Source organism: Prenolepis imparis, unplaced genomic scaffold, assembly GCF_030444845.1.
Source record: "Prenolepis imparis isolate NDT839.2.m4 unplaced genomic scaffold, iyPreImpa1.0 SCAF_4, whole genome shotgun sequence".
NCBI lineage: Eukaryota > Metazoa > Arthropoda > Insecta > Hymenoptera > Formicidae > Prenolepis > Prenolepis imparis.
This window is the reverse complement of record NW_028141162.1, coordinates 4,198,181-4,220,415: the sequence shown is the minus strand read 5'-3', so window position 1 is coordinate 4,220,415 and position 22,235 is coordinate 4,198,181.

The window sequence follows — 22,235 nt, the reverse complement described above, 5'->3', positions numbered from 1 at the left end:
ATATACATAAAATAATGTTGAGTCGCATAGGGTCAGCGGTAAAAAAGTATCGATTTCTAATATTTTGAGGCGAGCCAAAAATTCATCGATTATACATTTTAATAGTACATTGATTACAGAATCTTTTGGTACCATGCAGACACCAGCGTACAAATTTTTTAATACGTTAAACTTAAATTATGGATGCGTCGCATAGGGTCAGCGGTAAAAAAGTATCGATTTCTAATATTTTGAGACGAGCCAAAAATTCATCGATTATACATTTTAATAGTACAATGATTATAGAAGCATTTGGTACCAAACAGACACCAGCGTACAAATTCTTTAATTTGATATACATAAAATAAGGTTGCATCGCATAGGAACAGCGGTAAAAAGTATCGATTTCCAATATTTTAAGACTAGCCAAAAATTCATCGATTATACAATTTAATAGAACATTGATTACAGAATCTTTTGGTACCATGCAGACACCAGCGTACAAATTTTTTAATACAATAATCATAAAATAAGTATGCGTCGCACAGGGTCCGCGTCAAAAAAGTAATAATTTCGAATATTTTAAGACGAGCCAAAAATTCATCGATTATACATTTTAATAGTACATTGATTATAGAATAATTTGGTACCAAACAGACACCAACGTACAAATTTTTTAACTTCAAATACATAAAATAATGTTGCGTCGCACAGGGTCCGCGTCAAAAAAGTATCAATTTCTAATATTTTTAGACGAGCCAAAAATTCATCGATTATACATTTTAATAGTACATTGATTACAGAATCTTTTGGTACCATGCAGACACCAGCGTACAAATTTTATAATATGATATACATAAAATCGCTATGCGTCGCATAGGTTCAGCGGTAAAAAAGTATCGATTTCTATTATTTTAAGACGAGCCAAAAATTCATCGATTATACATTTTAATAGTACAATGATTATAGAAGCATTTGGTACCAAACAGACACCAGCGTACAAATTTTTTAATTTGATATATATAAAATAAGTTAGCATCGCATAGGAACAGCTGTAAAAAGTATCGATTTCCAATATTTAATACGAGCCAAAAATTCATCGATAATACATTTTAATAGTACATTGATTACAGAATCATTTGGTACCAAATAGACACCAGCGTACAAATTTTTTAACTTGATATACATAAAATAAGGTTGCATCGCATAGGAACAGCGGTAAAAAGTATCGATTACCAATATTTTAAGACTAGCCAAAAATTCATCGATTATACAATTTAATAGAACATTGATTACAGAATCTTTTGGTACCATGCAGACACCAGCGTACAAATTTTTTAATATAATTATCATAAAATAAGGATGCGTCGCACAGGGTCCGCGTCAAAAAAGTAATAATTTCGAATATTTTAAAACGAGCCAAAAATTCATCGATTATACATTTTAATAGTACATTGATTACAGAATCTTTTGGTACCATGCAGACACCAGCGTACAAATTTTTTAATATGATATACATAAAATAGCTATGCGTCGCATAGGGTCAGCGGTAAAAAAGTATCGATTTCTATTATTTTAAGACGAGCCAAAAATTCATCGATTATACATTTTAATAGTACAATGATTACAGAATCATTTGGTACCAAACAGACACCAGCGTACAAATTTTTTAATATGATAAACATAAAATAAGGATGCGTCGCACAGGGTCCGCGTCAAAAAAGTATTAATTTCTTATATTTTGAGACGAGCCAAAAATTCATCGAATATACATTTTAATAGTACAATGATTATAGAAGCATTTGGTACCAAACAGACAACAGCGTACAAATTTTTTAATTTGATATACATAAAATAAGGTAGCATCGCATAGGAACAGCTGTAAAAAGTATCGATTTCCAATATTTTAAGACGAGCCAAAAATTCATCGATTTTACATTTTAATAGTACATTGATTATAGAATCATTTGGTACCAAACAGATACCAGCGTACAAATTTTTTAACTTTATATACATAAAATAATGTTGAGTCGCATAGGGTCAGCGGTAAAAAAGTATCGATTTCTAATATTTTGAGGCGAGCCTAAAATTCATCGATTATACATTTTAATAGTACATTGATTACAGAATCTTTTGGTACCATGCAGACACCAGCGTACAAATTTTTTAATACGTTAAACTTAAATTAAGGATGCGTCGCATAGGGTCAGCGGTAAAAAAGTATCGATTTCTATTATTTTAAGACGAGCCAAAAATTCATCGATTATACATTTTAATAGTACAATGATTACAGAATCATTTGGTACCAAACAGACACCAGCGTACAAATTTTTTAACTTTATATACATAAAATAATGTTGAGTCGCATAGGGTCAGCGGTAAAAAAGTATCGATTTCTAATATTTTGAGGCGAGCCAAAAATTCATCGATTATACATTTTAATAGTACATTGATTACAGAATCTTTTGGTACCATGCAGACACCAGCGTACATATTTTTTAATATGATATACATAAAATAGCTATGCGTCGCATAGGGTCAGCGGTAAAAAGGTATCGATTTCTATTATTTTAAGACGAGCCAAAAATTCATCGATTATACATTTTAATAGTACAATGATTACAGAATCATTTGGTACCAAACAGACACCAGCGTACAAATTTTTTAACTTGATATACATAAAATAAGGTTGCGTCTCATAGGGTCAGCGGTAAAAAATATCGATTTCTAATATTTTAAGACGAGCCAAAAATTCATCGATTATACATTTAATAGAACATTGATTACAGAATCTTTTGGTACCATGCAGACACCAGCGTACAATTTTTTTAATACAATAAACATAAAATAAGGATGCGTCGCACAGGGTCCGCGTCAAAAAAGTAATAATTTCGAATATTTTAAGACGAGCCAAAAATTCATCGATTATACATTTTAATAGTACATTGATTACAGAATCTTTTGGTACCATGCAGACACCAGCGTACAAATTTTTTAATATGATATACATAAAATAGCTATGCGTCGCATAGGGTCAGCGGTAAAAAAGTATCGATTTCTATTATTTTAAGACGAGCCAAAAATTCATCGATTATACATTTTAATAGTACAATGATTACAGAATTATTTGGTACCAAACAGACACCAGCGTACAATTTTTTTAATTTGATATACATAAAATAAGGTTGCATCGCATAGGATCAGCGGTAAATAGTATCGATTTCCAATATTTTAAGACGAGCCAAAAATTCATCGATTATACATTTTAACAGTACACTGATTACAGAATCTTTTGGTACCATGCAGACACCAGCGTACAAATTTTTTAATACGATAATCAAAATAAGGATGCGTCGCACATGGTCCGCGTCAAAATAGTATTAATTTCTAATATTTTAAGACGAGCCAAAAATTCATCGATTATACATTTTAATAGTACATTGATTATAGAATCATTTGGTACCAAACAGACACCAGCGTACATATTTTTTAACTTCATATACATAAAATAATGTTGAGTCGCATAGGGTCAGCGGTAAAAAAGTATCGATTTCTAATATTTTAAGGCGAGCCAAAAATTCATCGATTATACATTTTAATAGTACATTGATTACAGAATCTTTTGGTACCTAGCAGACACCAGCGCATAAATTTTTTAATACGTTAAACTTAAATTAAATATGCGTCGCATAGGGTCAGCGGTAAAAAAGTATCGATTTCCAATATTTTAAGACGAACCAAAAATTCATCGATTATACATTTTAATAGTACATTGATTACAGAATCTTTTGGTACCTTGCAGACACCAGCGTACAAATTTTTTAATACGTTAAACTTAAATTAAGGATGCGTCGCATAGGGTCAGCGGTAAAAAGTATCGATTTCTAATATTTTGAGACGAGCCAAAAATTCATCGATTATACATTTTAATAGTACAATGATTATAGAAGCATTTGGTACCAAACAGACACCAGCGTACAAATTTTTTAATTTGATATACATAAAATAAGGTTGCATCGCATAGGATCAGTGGTAAAAAGTATCGATTTCCAATATTTTAAGACGAGCCAAAAATTCATCGATTATACATTTTAACAGTACACTGATTACAGAATCTTTTGGTACCAAATGATTCTATAATCAATGTACTATTAAAATGTATAATCGATGAATTTTTGGCTCGTCTTAAAATATTAGAAATCGATACCATGCAGACACCAGCGTACAAATTTTTTAACTTGATATACATAAAATAAGGTTGCGTCGCATAGGGTCATGGTAAAGAAGTATCGATTTCTAATATTTTAAGACGAGCCAAAAATTCATCGATTATACATTTTAATAGTACATTGATTATAGAATCATTTGGTACCAAACAGACACCAGCGTACAAATTTTTTAACTTTATATACATAAAATAATGTTGCGTCGCATAGGGTCAGCGGTAAAAAAGTATCGATTTCCAATATTTTAAGACGAGCCAAAAATTCATCGATTATACATTTTAATAGTACATTGATTATAGAATCTTTTGGTACCATGCAGACACCAGCGTACAAATTTTTTAATATGATAAACATAAAATAAGTATGCGTCGCACAGGGTCCGCGTCAAAATAGTATCAATTTCTAATATTTTTAGACAAGCCAAAAATTCATCGATTATACATTTTAATTCTACATTGATTACAGAATCACTTGGTACCAAACAGACACCAGCGTACAAATTTTTTAACTTGATATACTTAAAATAAGGTTGCGTCTCATAGGGTCAGCGGTAAAAAATATCGATTTCTAATATTTTAAGACGAGCCAAAAATTCATCGATTATACAATTTAATAGAACATTGATTACAGAATCTTTTGGTACCATGCAGACACCAGCGTACAAATTTTTTAATACAATAAACATAAAATACGGATGCGTCGCACAGGGTCCGCGTCAAAAAAGTAATAATTTCGAATATTTTAAGACGAGCCAAAAATTCATCGATTATACATTTTAATAGTACATTGATTACAGAATCTTTTGGTACCATGCAGACACCAGCGAACAAATTTTTTAATGATATACATAAAATAGCTATGCGTCGCATTGGGTCAGCGGTAAATAAGTATCGATTTCTATTATTTTAAGACGAGCCAAAAATTCATCGATTATACATTTTAATAGTACAATGATTACAGAATCATTTGGTACCAAACAGACACCAGCGTACAAATTTTTTAATATGATAAACATAAAATAAGGATGCGTCGCACAGGGTCCGCGTCAAAAAAGTATTAATTTCTAATATTTTAAGACGAGCCAAAAATTCATCGATTATACATTTTAATAGTACATTGATTATAGAATCATTTGGTACCAAACAGACACCAGCGTACAAATTTTTTAACTTGATATACATAAAATAACGTTGCGTCGCACAGGGTCCGCGTCAAAAAAGTATCAATTTCTAATATTTTAAGACGAGCCAAAAATTCATCGATTATACATTTTAATAGTACATTGATTACAGAATCTTTTGGTACCAAGCAGACAACAACGTACAAATTTTTTCTTTTGCTATACATAAATTAAGGATGCGTCATATAGGGTCAGCGGTAAAAAAGTATCGATTTCTAATACTTTAAGACGAGCCAAAAATTCATCGATTATACATTTTAACAGTACACTGATTACAGAATCTTTTGGTACCATGCAGACACCAGCGTACAAATTTTTAAATACGTTAAACTTAAATTAAGTATGCGTCGCATAGGGTCAGCGGTAAAAAAGTATCGTTTTCTAATATTTTAAGGCGAGCCAAAAATTCATCGATTATACATTTTAATAGTACATTGATTACAGAATCTTTTGGTACCAAGCAGACAACAACGTACAAATTTTTTCTTTTGCTATACATAAATTAAGGATGCGTCGCATAGGGTCAGCGGTAAAAAAGTATCGATTTCTATTATTTTAAGACGAGCCAAAAATTCATCGATTATACATTTTAATAGTACAATGATTACAGAATCATTTGGTACCAAACAGACACCAGCGTACAAATTTTTTAATATGATAAACATAAAATAAGGATTCGTCGCACAGGGTCCGCGTCAAAAAAGTATCAATTTTTAATATTTTAAGACGAGCCAAAAATTCATCGATTATACATTTTAATAGTACAATGATTATAGAAGCATTTGGTACCAAACAGACACCAGCGTACAAATTTTTTAATACGTTAAACTTAAATTAAGGATGCGTCGCATAGGGTCAACGGTAAAAAAGTATCGATTTCTAATATTTTAAGGTGAGCCAAAAATTCATCGATTATATATTTTAATAGTACATTGATTACAGAATCTTTTGGTACCATGCAGACACCAGCGTACAAATTTTTTAATACGTTAAACTTAAATTAAGGATGCGTCGCATAGGGTCAGCGGTAAAAAAGTATCGATTTCTAATATTTTGAGACGAGCCAAAAATTCATCGATTATACATTTTAATAGTACAATGATTATAGAAGCATTTGGTACCAAACAGACACCAGCGTACAAATTTTTTAATTTGATATACATAAAATAAGGTTGCATCGCATAGGAATAGCGTTAAAAAGTATCGATTTCCAATATTTTAAGACGAGCCAAAAATTCATCGATAATACATTTTAATAGTACATTGATTACAGAATCATTTGGTACCAAATAGACACCAGCGTACAAATTTTTTAACTTGATATACATTAAATAAGGATGCGTCACACAGGGTCCGCGTCAAAAAAGTAATAATTTCGAATATTTTAAGACGAGCCAAAAATTCATCGATTATACATTTTAATAGTACATTGATTACAGAATCTTTTGGTACCATGCAGACACCAGCGTACAAATTTTTTAATATGATATACATAAAATAGCTATGCGTCGCATAGGGTCAGCGGTAAAAAGGTATCGATTTCTATTATTTTAAGACGGGCCAAAAATTCATCGATTATACATTTTAATAGTACAATGATTACAGAATCATTTGGTACCAAACAGACACCAGCGTACAAATTTTTTAACTTGATATACATAAAATAAGGTTGCGTCTCATAGGGTCAGTCGTAAATAATATCGATTTCTAATATTTTAAGACGAGCCAAAAATTCATCGATTATACATTTAATAGAACATTGATTACAGAATCTTTTGGTACCATGCAGGCACCAGCGTACAAATTTTTTAATACAATAATCATAAAATAAGGATGCGTCGCACAGGGTCCGCGTCAAAAAAGTAATAATTTCGAATATTTTAAGACGAGCCAAAAATTCATCGATTATACATTTTAATAGTACATTGATTACAGAATCTTTTGGTACCATGCAGACACCAGCGTACAAATTTTTTAATATGATATACATAAAATAGCTATGCGTCGCATAGGGTCAGCGGTAAAAAAGTATCGATTTCTATTATTTTAAGACGAGCCAAAAATTCATCGATTATACATTTTAATAGTACAATGATTACAGAATCATTTGGTACCAAACAGACACCAGCGTACAAATTCTTTAATTTGATATAAATAAAATAAGGTTGCATCGCATAGGAACAGCGGTAAAAAGTATCGATTTCCAATATTTTAAGACGAGCCAAAAATTCATCGATTATACTTTTTAATAGTACATTGATTACAGAATCTTTTGGTACCATGCAGACACCAGCGTACAAATTTTTTAATACGTTAAACTTAAATTAATGATGCGTCGCTTAGGGTCAGCAGTAAAAAAGTATCGATTTCTAATATTTTGAGACGAGCCAAAAATTCATCGATTATACATTTTAATAGTACAATGATTATAGAAGCATTTGGTACCAAACAGACACCAGCGTACAAATTCTTTAATTTGATATACATAAAATAAGGTTGCATCGCATAGGAACAGCGGTAAAAAGTATCGATTACCAATATTTTAAGACTAGCCAAAAATTCATCGATTATACAATTTAATAGAACATTGATTACAGAATCTTTTGGTACCATGCAGACACCAGCGTACAAATTTTTTAATATGATATACATAAAATAGCTATGCGTCGCATAGGGTCAGCGGTAAAAAAGTATCGATTTCTATTATTTTAAGACGAGCCAAAAATTCATCGATTATACATTTTAATAGTACAATGATTACAGAATCATTTGGTACCAAACAGACACCAGCGTACAAATTCTTTAATTTGATATACATAAAATAAGGTTGCATCGCATAGGAACAGCGGTAAAAAGTATCGATTTCCAATATTTTAAGACGAGCCAAAAATTCATCGATTATACATTTTAACAGTACACTGATTACAGAATCTTTTGGTACCAAATGATTCTATAATCAATGTACTATTAAAATGTATAATCGATGAATTTTTGGCTCGTCTTAAAATATTAGAAATCGATACCATGCAGACACCAGCGTACAAATTTTTTAACTTGATATACATAAAATAAGGTTGCGTCGCATAGGGTCATGGTAAAGAAGTATCGATTTCTAATATTTTAAGACGAGCCAAAAATTCATCGATTATACATTTTAATAGTACATTGATTATAGAATCATTTGGTACCAAACAGACACCAGCGTACAAATTTTTTAACTTCATATACATAAAATAATGTTGCGTCGCATAGGGTCAGCGGTAAAAAAGTATCGATTTCCAATATTTTAAGACGAGCCAAAAATTCATCGATTATACATTTTAATAGTACATTGATTATAGAATCTTTTGGTACCATGCAGACACCAGCGTACAAATTTTTTAATATGATAAACATAAAATAAGTATGCGTCGCACAGGGTCCGCGTCAAAATAGTATCAATTTCTAATATTTTTAGACAAGCCAAAAATTCATCGATTATACATTTTAATTCTACATTGATTACAGAATCACTTGGTACCAAACAGACACCAGCGTACAAATTTTTTAACTTGATATACTTAAAATAAGGTTGCGTCTCATAGGGTCAGCGGTAAAAAATATCGATTTCTAATATTTTAAGACGAGCCAAAAATTCATCGATTATACAATTTAATAGAACATTGATTACAGAATCTTTTGGTACCATGCAGACACCAGCGTACAAATTTTTTAATATGATATACATAAAATAGCTATGCGTCGCATAGGGTCAGCGGTAAAAAAGTATCGATTTCTATTATTTTAAGACGAGCCAAAAATTCATCGATTATACATTTTAATAGTACAATGATTACAGAATCATTTGGTACCAAACAGACACCAGCGTACAAATTCTTTAATTTGATATACATAAAATAAGGTTGCATCGCATAGGAACAGCGGTAAAAAGTATCGATTTCCAATATTTTAAGACGAGCCAAAAATTCATCGATTATACTTTTTAATAGTACATTGATTACAGAATCTTTTGGTACCATGCAGACACCAGCGTACAAATTTTTTAATACGTTAAACTTAAATTAATGATGCGTCGCTTAGGGTCAGCAGTAAAAAAGTATCGATTTCTAATATTTTGAGACGAGCCAAAAATTCATCGATTATACATTTTAATAGTACAATGATTATAGAAGCATTTGGTACCAAACAGACACCAGCGTACAAATTCTTTAATTTGATATACATAAAATAAGGTTGCATCGCATAGGAACAGCGGTAAAAAGTATCGATTTCCAATATTTTAGGACGAGCCAAAAATTCATCGATTATACATTTTAACAGTACACAGATTACAGAATCATTTGGTACCAAACAGACACCAGCGTACAAATTTTTTAATATGATAAACATAAAATAAGGATGCGTCGCACGGGTCCGCGTCAAAAAAGTATCAATTTCTAATATTTTAAGACGAGCCAAAAATTCATCGGTTATACATTTTAATAGTACAATGATTATAGAAGCATTTGGTACCAAACAGACACCAGCGTACAAATTTTTTAATTTGATATACATAAAATAAGATCGCATCGCATAGGATCAGCGGTAAAAAGTATCGATTTCCAATATTTTAGGACGAGCCAAAAATTCATCGATTATACATTTTAACAGTACACTGATTACAGAATCTTTTGGTACCATGCAGACACCAGCGTACAAATTTTTTTATATGATAATCAAAATAAGGATGCGTCGCACATGGTCCGCGTCAAAAAAGTATCAATTTCTAATATTTTAAGACGAACCAAAAATTCATCGATTTTACATTTTAATAGTACATTGATTATAGAATCATTTGGTACCAAACAGATACCAGCGTACAAATTTTTTAACTTTATATACATAAAATAATGTTGAGTCGCATAGGGTCAGCGGTAAAAAAGTATCGATTTCTAATATTTTGAGGCGAGCCAAAAATTCATCGATTATACATTTTAATAGTACATTGATTACAGAATCTTTTGGTACCATGCAGACACCAGCGTACAAATTTTTTAATACGTTAAACTTAAATTATGGATGCGTCGCATAGGGTCAGCGGTAAAAAAGTATCGATTTCTAATATTTTGAGACGAGCCAAAAATTCATCGATTATACATTTTAATAGTACAATGATTATAGAAGCATTTGGTACCAAACAGACACCAGCGTACAAATTCTTTAATTTGATATACATAAAATAAGGTTGCATCGCATAGGAACAGCGGTAAAAAGTATCGATTTCCAATATTTTAAGACTAGCCAAAAATTCATCGATTATACAATTTAATAGAACATTGATTACAGAATCTTTTGGTACCATGCAGACACCAGCGTACAAATTTTTTAATACAATAATCATAAAATAAGTATGCGTCGCACAGGGTCCGCGTCAAAAAAGTAATAATTTCGAATATTTTAAGACGAGCCAAAAATTCATCGATTATACATTTTAATAGTACATTGATTATAGAATAATTTGGTACCAAACAGACACCAACGTACAAATTTTTTAACTTCAAATACATAAAATAATGTTGCGTCGCACAGGGTCCGCGTCAAAAAAGTATCAATTTCTAATATTTTTAGACGAGCCAAAAATTCATCGATTATACATTTTAATAGTACATTGATTACAGAATCTTTTGGTACCATGCAGACACCAGCGTACAAATTTTATAATATGATATACATAAAATCGCTATGCGTCGCATAGGTTCAGCGGTAAAAAAGTATCGATTTCTATTATTTTAAGACGAGCCAAAAATTCATCGATTATACATTTTAATAGTACAATGATTATAGAAGCATTTGGTACCAAACAGACACCAGCGTACAAATTTTTTAATTTGATATATATAAAATAAGTTAGCATCGCATAGGAACAGCTGTAAAAAGTATCGATTTCCAATATTTAATACGAGCCAAAAATTCATCGATAATACATTTTAATAGTACATTGATTACAGAATCATTTGGTACCAAATAGACACCAGCGTACAAATTTTTTAACTTGATATACATAAAATAAGGTTGCATCGCATAGGAACAGCGGTAAAAAGTATCGATTACCAATATTTTAAGACTAGCCAAAAATTCATCGATTATACAATTTAATAGAACATTGATTACAGAATCTTTTGGTACCATGCAGACACCAGCGTACAAATTTTTTAATATAATTATCATAAAATAAGGATGCGTCGCACAGGGTCCGCGTCAAAAAAGTAATAATTTCGAATATTTTAAAACGAGCCAAAAATTCATCGATTATACATTTTAATAGTACATTGATTACAGAATCTTTTGGTACCATGCAGACACCAGCGTACAAATTTTTTAATATGATATACATAAAATAGCTATGCGTCGCATAGGGTCAGCGGTAAAAAAGTATCGATTTCTAATATTTTGAGGCGAGCCAAAAATTCATCGATTATACATTTTAATAGTACATTGATTACAGAATCTTTTGGTACCATGCAGACACCAGCGTACATATTTTTTAATATGATATACATAAAATAGCTATGCGTCGCATAGGGTCAGCGGTAAAAAGGTATCGATTTCTATTATTTTAAGACGAGCCAAAAATTCATCGATTATACATTTTAATAGTACAATGATTACAGAATCATTTGGTACCAAACAGACACCAGCGTACAAATTTTTTAACTTGATATACATAAAATAAGGTTGCGTCTCATAGGGTCAGCGGTAAAAAATATCGATTTCTAATATTTTAAGACGAGCCAAAAATTCATCGATTATACATTTAATAGAACATTGATTACAGAATCTTTTGGTACCATGCAGACACCAGCGTACAATTTTTTTAATACAATAAACATAAAATAAGGATGCGTCGCACAGGGTCCGCGTCAAAAAAGTAATAATTTCGAATATTTTAAGACGAGCCAAAAATTCATCGATTATACATTTTAATAGTACATTGATTACAGAATCTTTTGGTACCATGCAGACACCAGCGTACAAATTCTTTAATATGATATACATAAAATAGCTATGCGTCGCATAGGGTCAGCGGTAAAAAAGTATCGATTTCTATTATTTTAAGACGAGCCAAAAATTCATCGATTATACATTTTAATAGTACAATGATTACAGAATTATTTGGTACCAAACAGACACCAGCGTACAATTTTTTTAATTTGATATACATAAAATAAGGTTGCATCGCATAGGATCAGCGGTAAATAGTATCGATTTCCAATATTTTAAGACGAGCCAAAAATTCATCGATTATACATTTTAACAGTACACTGATTACAGAATCTTTTGGTACCATGCAGACACCAGCGTACAAATTTTTTAATACGATAATCAAAATAAGGATGCGTCGCACATGGTCCGCGTCAAAATAGTATTAATTTCTAATATTTTAAGACGAGCCAAAAATTCATCGATTATACATTTTAATAGTACATTGATTATAGAATCATTTGGTACCAAACAGACACCATCGTACATATTTTTTAACTTCATATACATAAAATAATGTTGAGTCGCATAGGGTCAGCGGTAAAAAAGTATCGATTTCTAATATTTTAAGGCGAGCCAAAAATTCATCGATTATACATTTTAATAGTACATTGATTACAGAATCTTTTGGTACCTAGCAGACACCAGCGCATAAATTTTTTAATACGTTAAACTTAAATTAAATATGCGTCGCATAGGGTCAGCGGTAAAAAAGTATCGATTTCCAATATTTTAAGACGAACCAAAAATTCATCGATTATACATTTTAATAGTACATTGATTACAGAATCTTTTGGTACCTTGCAGACACCAGCGTACAAATTTTTTAATACGTTAAACTTAAATTAAGGATGCGTCGCATAGGGTCAGCGGTAAAAAGTATCGATTTCTAATATTTTGAGACGAGCCAAAAATTCATCGATTATACATTTTAATAGTACAATGATTATAGAAGCATTTGGTACCAAACAGACACCAGCGTACAAATTTTTTAATTTGATATACATAAAATAAGGTTGCATCGCATAGGATCAGTGGTAAAAAGTATCGATTTCCAATATTTTAAGACGAGCCAAAAATTCATCGATTATACATTTTAACAGTACACTGATTACAGAATCTTTTGGTACCAAATGATTCTATAATCAATGTACTATTAAAATGTATAATCGATGAATTTTTGGCTCGTCTTAAAATATTAGAAATCGATACCATGCAGACACCAGCGTACAAATTTTTTAACTTGATATACATAAAATAAGGTTGCGTCGCATAGGGTCATGGTAAAGAAGTATCGATTTCTAATATTTTAAGACGAGCCAAAAATTCATCGATTATACATTTTAATAGTACATTGATTATAGAATCATTTGGTACCAAACAGACACCAGCGTACAAATTTTTTAACTTTATATACATAAAATAATGTTGCGTCGCATAGGGTCAGCGGTAAAAAAGTATCGATTTCCAATATTTTAAGACGAGCCAAAAATTCATCGATTATACATTTTAATAGTACATTGATTATAGAATCTTTTGGTACCATGCAGACACCAGCGTACAAATTTTTTAATATGATAAACATAAAATAAGTATGCGTCGCACAGGGTCCGCGTCAAAATAGTATCAATTTCTAATATTTTTAGACAAGCCAAAAATTCATCGATTATACATTTTAATTCTACATTGATTACAGAATCACTTGGTACCAAACAGACACCAGCGTACAAATTTTTTAACTTGATATACTTAAAATAAGGTTGCGTCTCATAGGGTCAGCGGTAAAAAATATCGATTTCTAATATTTTAAGACGAGCCAAAAATTCATCGATTATACAATTTAATAGAACATTGATTACAGAATCTTTTGGTACCATGCAGACACCAGCGTACAAATTTTTTAATACAATAAACATAAAATACGGATGCGTCGCACAGGGTCCGCGTCAAAAAAGTAATAATTTCGAATATTTTAAGACGAGCCAAAAATTCATCGATTATACATTTTAATAGTACATTGATTACAGAATCTTTTGGTACCATGCAGACACCAGCGAACAAATTTTTTAATGATATACATAAAATAGCTATGCGTCGCATTGGGTCAGCGGTAAATAAGTATCGATTTCTATTATTTTAAGACGAGCCAAAAATTCATCGATTATACATTTTAATAGTACAATGATTACAGAATCATTTGGTACCAAACAGACACCAGCGTACAAATTTTTTAATATGATAAACATAAAATAAGGATGCGTCGCACAGGGTCCGCGTCAAAAAAGTATTAATTTCTAATATTTTAAGACGAGCCAAAAATTCATCGATTATACATTTTAATAGTACATTGATTATAGAATCATTTGGTACCAAACAGACACCAGCGTACAAATTTTTTAACTTGATATACATAAAATAACGTTGCGTCGCACAGGGTCCGCGTCAAAAAAGTATCAATTTCTAATATTTTAAGACGAGCCAAAAATTCATCGATTATACATTTTAATAGTACATTGATTACAGAATCTTTTGGTACCAAGCAGACAACAACGTACAAATTTTTTCTTTTGCTATACATAAATTAAGGATGCGTCATATAGGGTCAGCGGTAAAAAAGTATCGATTTCTAATACTTTAAGACGAGCCAAAAATTCATCGATTATACATTTTAACAGTACACTGATTACAGAATCTTTTGGTACCATGCAGACACCAGCGTACAAATTTTTAAATACGTTAAACTTAAATTAAGTATGCGTCGCATAGGGTCAGCGGTAAAAAAGTATCGTTTTCTAATATTTTAAGGCGAGCCAAAAATTCATCGATTATACATTTTAATAGTACATTGATTACAGAATCTTTTGGTACCAAGCAGACAACAACGTACAAATTTTTTCTTTTGCTATACATAAATTAAGGATGCGTCGCATAGGGTCAGCGGTAAAAAAGTATCGATTTCTATTATTTTAAGACGAGCCAAAAATTCATCGATTATACATTTTAATAGTACAATGATTACAGAATCATTTGGTACCAAACAGACACCAGCGTACAAATTTTTTAATATGATAAACATAAAATAAGGATTCGTCGCACAGGGTCCGCGTCAAAAAAGTATCAATTTTTAATATTTTAAGACGAGCCAAAAATTCATCGATTATACATTTTAATAGTACAATGATTATAGAAGCATTTGGTACCAAACAGACACCAGCGTACAAATTTTTTAATACGTTAAACTTAAATTAAGGATGCGTCGCATAGGGTCAACGGTAAAAAAGTATCGATTTCTAATATTTTAAGGTGAGCCAAAAATTCATCGATTATATATTTTAATAGTACATTGATTACAGAATCTTTTGGTACCATGCAGACACCAGCGTACAAATTTTTTAATACGTTAAACTTAAATTAAGGATGCGTCGCATAGGGTCAGCGGTAAAAAAGTATCGATTTCTAATATTTTGAGACGAGCCAAAAATTCATCGATTATACATTTTAATAGTACAATGATTATAGAAGCATTTGGTACCAAACAGACACCAGCGTACAAATTTTTTAATTTGATATACATAAAATAAGGTTGCATCGCATAGGAATAGCGTTAAAAAGTATCGATTTCCAATATTTTAAGACGAGCCAAAAATTCATCGATAATACATTTTAATAGTACATTGATTACAGAATCATTTGGTACCAAATAGACACCAGCGTACAAATTTTTTAACTTGATATACATTAAATAAGGATGCGTCACACAGGGTCCGCGTCAAAAAAGTAATAATTTCGAATATTTTAAGACGAGCCAAAAATTCATCGATTATACATTTTAATAGTACATTGATTACAGAATCTTTTGGTACCATGCAGACACCAGCGTACAAATTTTTTAATATGATATACATAAAATAGCTATGCGTCGCATAGGGTCAGCGGTAAAAAGGTATCGATTTCTATTATTTTAAGACGGGCCAAAAATTCATCGATTATACATTTTAATAGTACAATGATTACAGAATCATTTGGTACCAAACAGACACCAGCGTACAAATTTTTTAACTTGATATACATAAAATAAGGTTGCGTCTCATAGGGTCAGTCGTAAATAATATCGATTTCTAATATTTTAAGACGAGCCAAAAATTCATCGATTATACATTTAATAGAACATTGATTACAGAATCTTTTGGTACCATGCAGGCACCAGCGTACAAATTTTTTAATACAATAATCATAAAATAAGGATGCGTCGCACAGGGTCCGCGTCAAAAAAGTAATAATTTCGAATATTTTAAGACGAGCCAAAAATTCATCGATTATACATTTTAATAGTACATTGATTACAGAATCTTTTGGTACCATGCAGACACCAGCGTACAAATTTTTTAATATGATATACATAAAATAGCTATGCGTCGCATAGGGTCAGCGGTAAAAAAGTATCGATTTCTATTATTTTAAGACGAGCCAAAAATTCATCGATTATACATTTTAATAGTACAATGATTACAGAATCATTTGGTACCAAACAGACACCAGCGTACAAATTCTTTAATTTGATATAAATAAAATAAGGTTGCATCGCATAGGAACAGCGGTAAAAAGTATCGATTTCCAATATTTTAAGACGAGCCAAAAATTCATCGATTATACTTTTTAATAGTACATTGATTACAGAATCTTTTGGTACCATGCAGACACCAGCGTACAAATTTTTTAATACGTTAAACTTAAATTAATGATGCGTCGCTTAGGGTCAGCAGTAAAAAAGTATCGATTTCTAATATTTTGAGACGAGCCAAAAATTCATCGATTATACATTTTAATAGTACAATGATTATAGAAGCATTTGGTACCAAACAGACACCAGCGTACAAATTCTTTAATTTGATATACATAAAATAAGGTTGCATCGCATAGGAACAGCGGTAAAAAGTATCGATTACCAATATTTTAAGACTAGCCAAAAATTCATCGATTATACAATTTAATAGAACATTGATTACAGAATCTTTTGGTACCATGCAGACACCAGCGTACAAATTTTTTAATATGATATACATAAAATAGCTATGCGTCGCATAGGGTCAGCGGTAAAAAAGTATCGATTTCTATTATTTTAAGACGAGCCAAAAATTCATCGATTATACATTTTAATAGTACAATGATTACAGAATCATTTGGTACCAAACAGACACCAGCGTACAAATTCTTTAATTTGATATACATAAAATAAGGTTGCATCGCATAGGAACAGCGGTAAAAAGTATCGATTTCCAATATTTTAAGACGAGCCAAAAATTCATCGATTATACATTTTAACAGTACACTGATTACAGAATCTTTTGGTACCAAATGATTCTATAATCAATGTACTATTAAAATGTATAATCGATGAATTTTTGGCTCGTCTTAAAATATTAGAAATCGATACCATGCAGACACCAGCGTACAAATTTTTTAACTTGATATACATAAAATAAGGTTGCGTCGCATAGGGTCATGGTAAAGAAGTATCGATTTCTAATATTTTAAGACGAGCCAAAAATTCATCGATTATACATTTTAATAGTACATTGATTATAGAATCATTTGGTACCAAACAGACACCAGCGTACAAATTTTTTAACTTCATATACATAAAATAATGTTGCGTCGCATAGGGTCAGCGGTAAAAAAGTATCGATTTCCAATATTTTAAGACGAGCCAAAAATTCATCGATTATACATTTTAATAGTACATTGATTATAGAATCTTTTGGTACCATGCAGACACCAGCGTACAAATTTTTTAATATGATAAACATAAAATAAGTATGCGTCGCACAGGGTCCGCGTCAAAATAGTATCAATTTCTAATATTTTTAGACAAGCCAAAAATTCATCGATTATACATTTTAATTCTACATTGATTACAGAATCACTTGGTACCAAACAGACACCAGCGTACAAATTTTTTAACTTGATATACTTAAAATAAGGTTGCGTCTCATAGGGTCAGCGGTAAAAAATATCGATTTCTAATATTTTAAGACGAGCCAAAAATTCATCGATTATACAATTTAATAGAACATTGATTACAGAATCTTTTGGTACCATGCAGACACCAGCGTACAAATTTTTTAATATGAAATACATAAAATAGCTATGCGTCGCATAGGGTCAGCGGTAAAAAAGTATCGATTTCTATTATTTTAAGACGAGCCAAAAATTCATCGATTATACATTTTAATAGTACAATGATTACAGAATCATTTGGTACCAAACAGACACCAGCGTACAAATTCTTTAATTTGATATACATAAAATAAGGTTGCATCGCATAGGAACAGCGGTAAAAAGTATCGATTTCCAATATTTTAAGACGAGCCAAAAATTCATCGATTATACTTTTTAATAGTACATTGATTACAGAATCTTTTGGTACCATGCAGACACCAGCGTACAAATTTTTTAATACGTTAAACTTAAATTAATGATGCGTCGCTTAGGGTCAGCAGTAAAAAAGTATCGATTTCTAATATTTTGAGACGAGCCAAAAATTCATCGATTATACATTTTAATAGTACAATGATTATAGAAGCATTTGGTACCAAACAGACACCAGCGTACAAATTCTTTAATTTGATATACATAAAATAAGGTTGCATCGCATAGGAACAGCGGTAAAAAGTATCGATTTCCAATATTTTAGGACGAGCCAAAAATTCATCGATTATACATTTTAACAGTACACAGATTACAGAATCATTTGGTACCAAACAGACACCAGCGAACAAATTTTTTAATATGATAAACATAAAATAAGGATGCGTCGCACGGGTCCGCGTCAAAAAAGTATCAATTTCTAATATTTTAAGACGAGCCAAAAATTCATCGATTATACATTTTAATAGTACAATGATTATAGAAGCATTTGGTACCAAACAGACACCAGCGTACAAATTTTTTAATTTGATATACATAAAATAAGATCGCATCGCATAGGATCAGCGGTAAAAAGTATCGATTTCCAATATTTTAGGACGAGCCAAAAATTCATCGATTATACATTTTAACAGTACACTGATTACAGAATCTTTTGGTACCATGCAGACACCAGCGTACAAATTTTTTTATATGATAATCAAAATAAGGATGCGTCGCACATGGTCCGCGTCAAAAAAGTATCAATTTCTAATATTTTAAGACGAACCAAAAATTCATCGATTTTACATTTTAATAGTACATTGATTATAGAATCATTTGGTACCAAACAGATACCAGCGTACAAATTTTTTAACTTTATATACATAAAATAATGTTGAGTCGCATAGGGTCAGCGGTAAAAAAGTATCGATTTCTAATATTTTGAGGCGAGCCAAAAATTCATCGATTATACATTTTAATAGTACATTGATTACAGAATCTTTTGGTACCATGCAGACACCAGCGTACAAATTTTTTAATACGTTAAACTTAAATTATGGATGCGTCGCATAGGGTCAGCGGTAAAAAAGTATCGATTTCTAATATTTTGAGACGAGCCAAAAATTCATCGATTATACATTTTAATAGTACAATGATTATAGAAGCATTTGGTACCAAACAGACACCAGCGTACAAATTCTTTAATTTGATATACATAAAATAAGGTTGCATCGCATAGGAACAGCGGTAAAAAGTATCGATTTCCAATATTTTAAGACTAGCCAAAAATTCATCGATTATACAATTTAATAGAACATTGATTACAGAATCTTTTGGTACCATGCAGACACCAGCGTACAAATTTTTTAATACAATAATCATAAAATAAGTATGCGTCGCACAGGGTCCGCGTCAAAAAAGTAATAATTTCGAATATTTTAAGACGAGCCAAAAATTCATCGATTATACATTTTAATAGTACATTGATTATAGAATAATTTGGTACCAAACAGACACCAACGTACAAATTTTTTAACTTCAAATACATAAAATAATGTTGCGTCGCACAGGGTCCGCGTCAAAAAAGTATCAATTTCTAATATTTTTAGACGAGCCAAAAATTCATCGATTATACATTTTAATAGTACATTGATTACAGAATCTTTTGGTACCATGCAGACACCAGCGTACAAATTTTATAATATGATATACATAAAATCGCTATGCGTCGCATAGGTTCAGCGGTAAAAAAGTATCGATTTCTATTATTTTAAGACGAGCCAAAAATTCATCGATTATACATTTTAATAGTACAATGATTATAGAAGCATTTGGTACCAAACAGACACCAGCGTACAAATTTTTTAATTTGATATATATAAAATAAGTTAGCATCGCATAGGAACAGCTGTAAAAAGTATCGATTTCCAATATTTAATACGAGCCAAAAATTCATCGATAATACATTTTAATAGTACATTGATTACAGAATCATTTGGTACCAAATAGACACCAGCGTACAAATTTTTTAACTTGATATACATAAAATAAGGTTGCATCGCATAGGAACAGCGGTAAAAAGTATCGATTACCAATATTTTAAGACTAGCCAAAAATTCATCGATTATACAATTTAATAGAACATTGATTACAGAATCTTTTGGTACCATGCAGACACCAGCGTACAAATTTTTTAATATAATTATCATAAAATAAGGATGCGTCGCACAGGGTCCGCGTCAAAAAAGTAATAATTTCGAATATTTTAAAACGAGCCAAAAATTCATCGATTATACATTTTAATAGTACATTGATTACAGAATCTTTTGGTACCATGCAGACACCAGCGTACAAATTTTTTAATATGATATACATAAAATAGCTATGCGTCGCATAGGGTCAGCGGTAAAAAAGTATCGATTTCTATTATTTTAAGACGAGCCAAAAATTCATCGATTATACATTTTAATAGTACAATGATTACAGAATCATTTGGTACCAAACAGACACCAGCGTACAAATTTTTTAATATGATAAACATAAAATAAGGATGCGTCGCACAGGGTCCGCGTCAAAAAAGTATTAATTTCTTATATTTTGAGACGAGCCAAAAATTCATCGAATATACATTTTAATAGTACAATGATTATAGAAGCATTTGGTACCAAACAGACAACAGCGTACAAATTTTTTAATTTGATATACATAAAATAAGGTAGCATCGCATAGGAACAGCTGTAAAAAGTATCGATTTCCAATATTTTAAGACGAGCCAAAAATTCATCGATTTTACATTTTAATAGTACATTGATTATAGAATCATTTGGTACCAAACAGATACCAGCGTACAAATTTTTTAACTTTATATACATAAAATAATGTTGAGTCGCATAGGGTCAGCGGTAAAAAAGTATCGATTTCTAATATTTTGAGGCGAGCCTAAAATTCATCGATTATACATTTTAATAGTACATTGATTACAGAATCTTTTGGTACCATGCAGACACCAGCGTACAAATTTTTTAATACGTTAAACTTAAATTAAGGATGCGTCGCATAGGGTCAGCGGTAAAAAAGTATCGATTTCTATTATTTTAAGACGAGCCAAAAATTCATCGATTATACATTTTAATAGTACAATGATTACAGAATCATTTGGTACCAAACAGACACCAGCGTACAAATTTTTTAATATGATAAACATAAAATAAGGATGCGTCGCACAGGGTCCGCGTCAAAAAAGTATTAATTTCTAATATTTTAAGACGAGCCAAAAATTCATCGAATATACATTTTAATAGTACAATGATTATAGAAGCATTTGGTACCAAACAGACACCAGCGTACAAATTTTTCAATTTGATATACATAAAATAAGATTGCATCGCATAGGATCAGCGGTAAAAAGTATCGATTTCCAA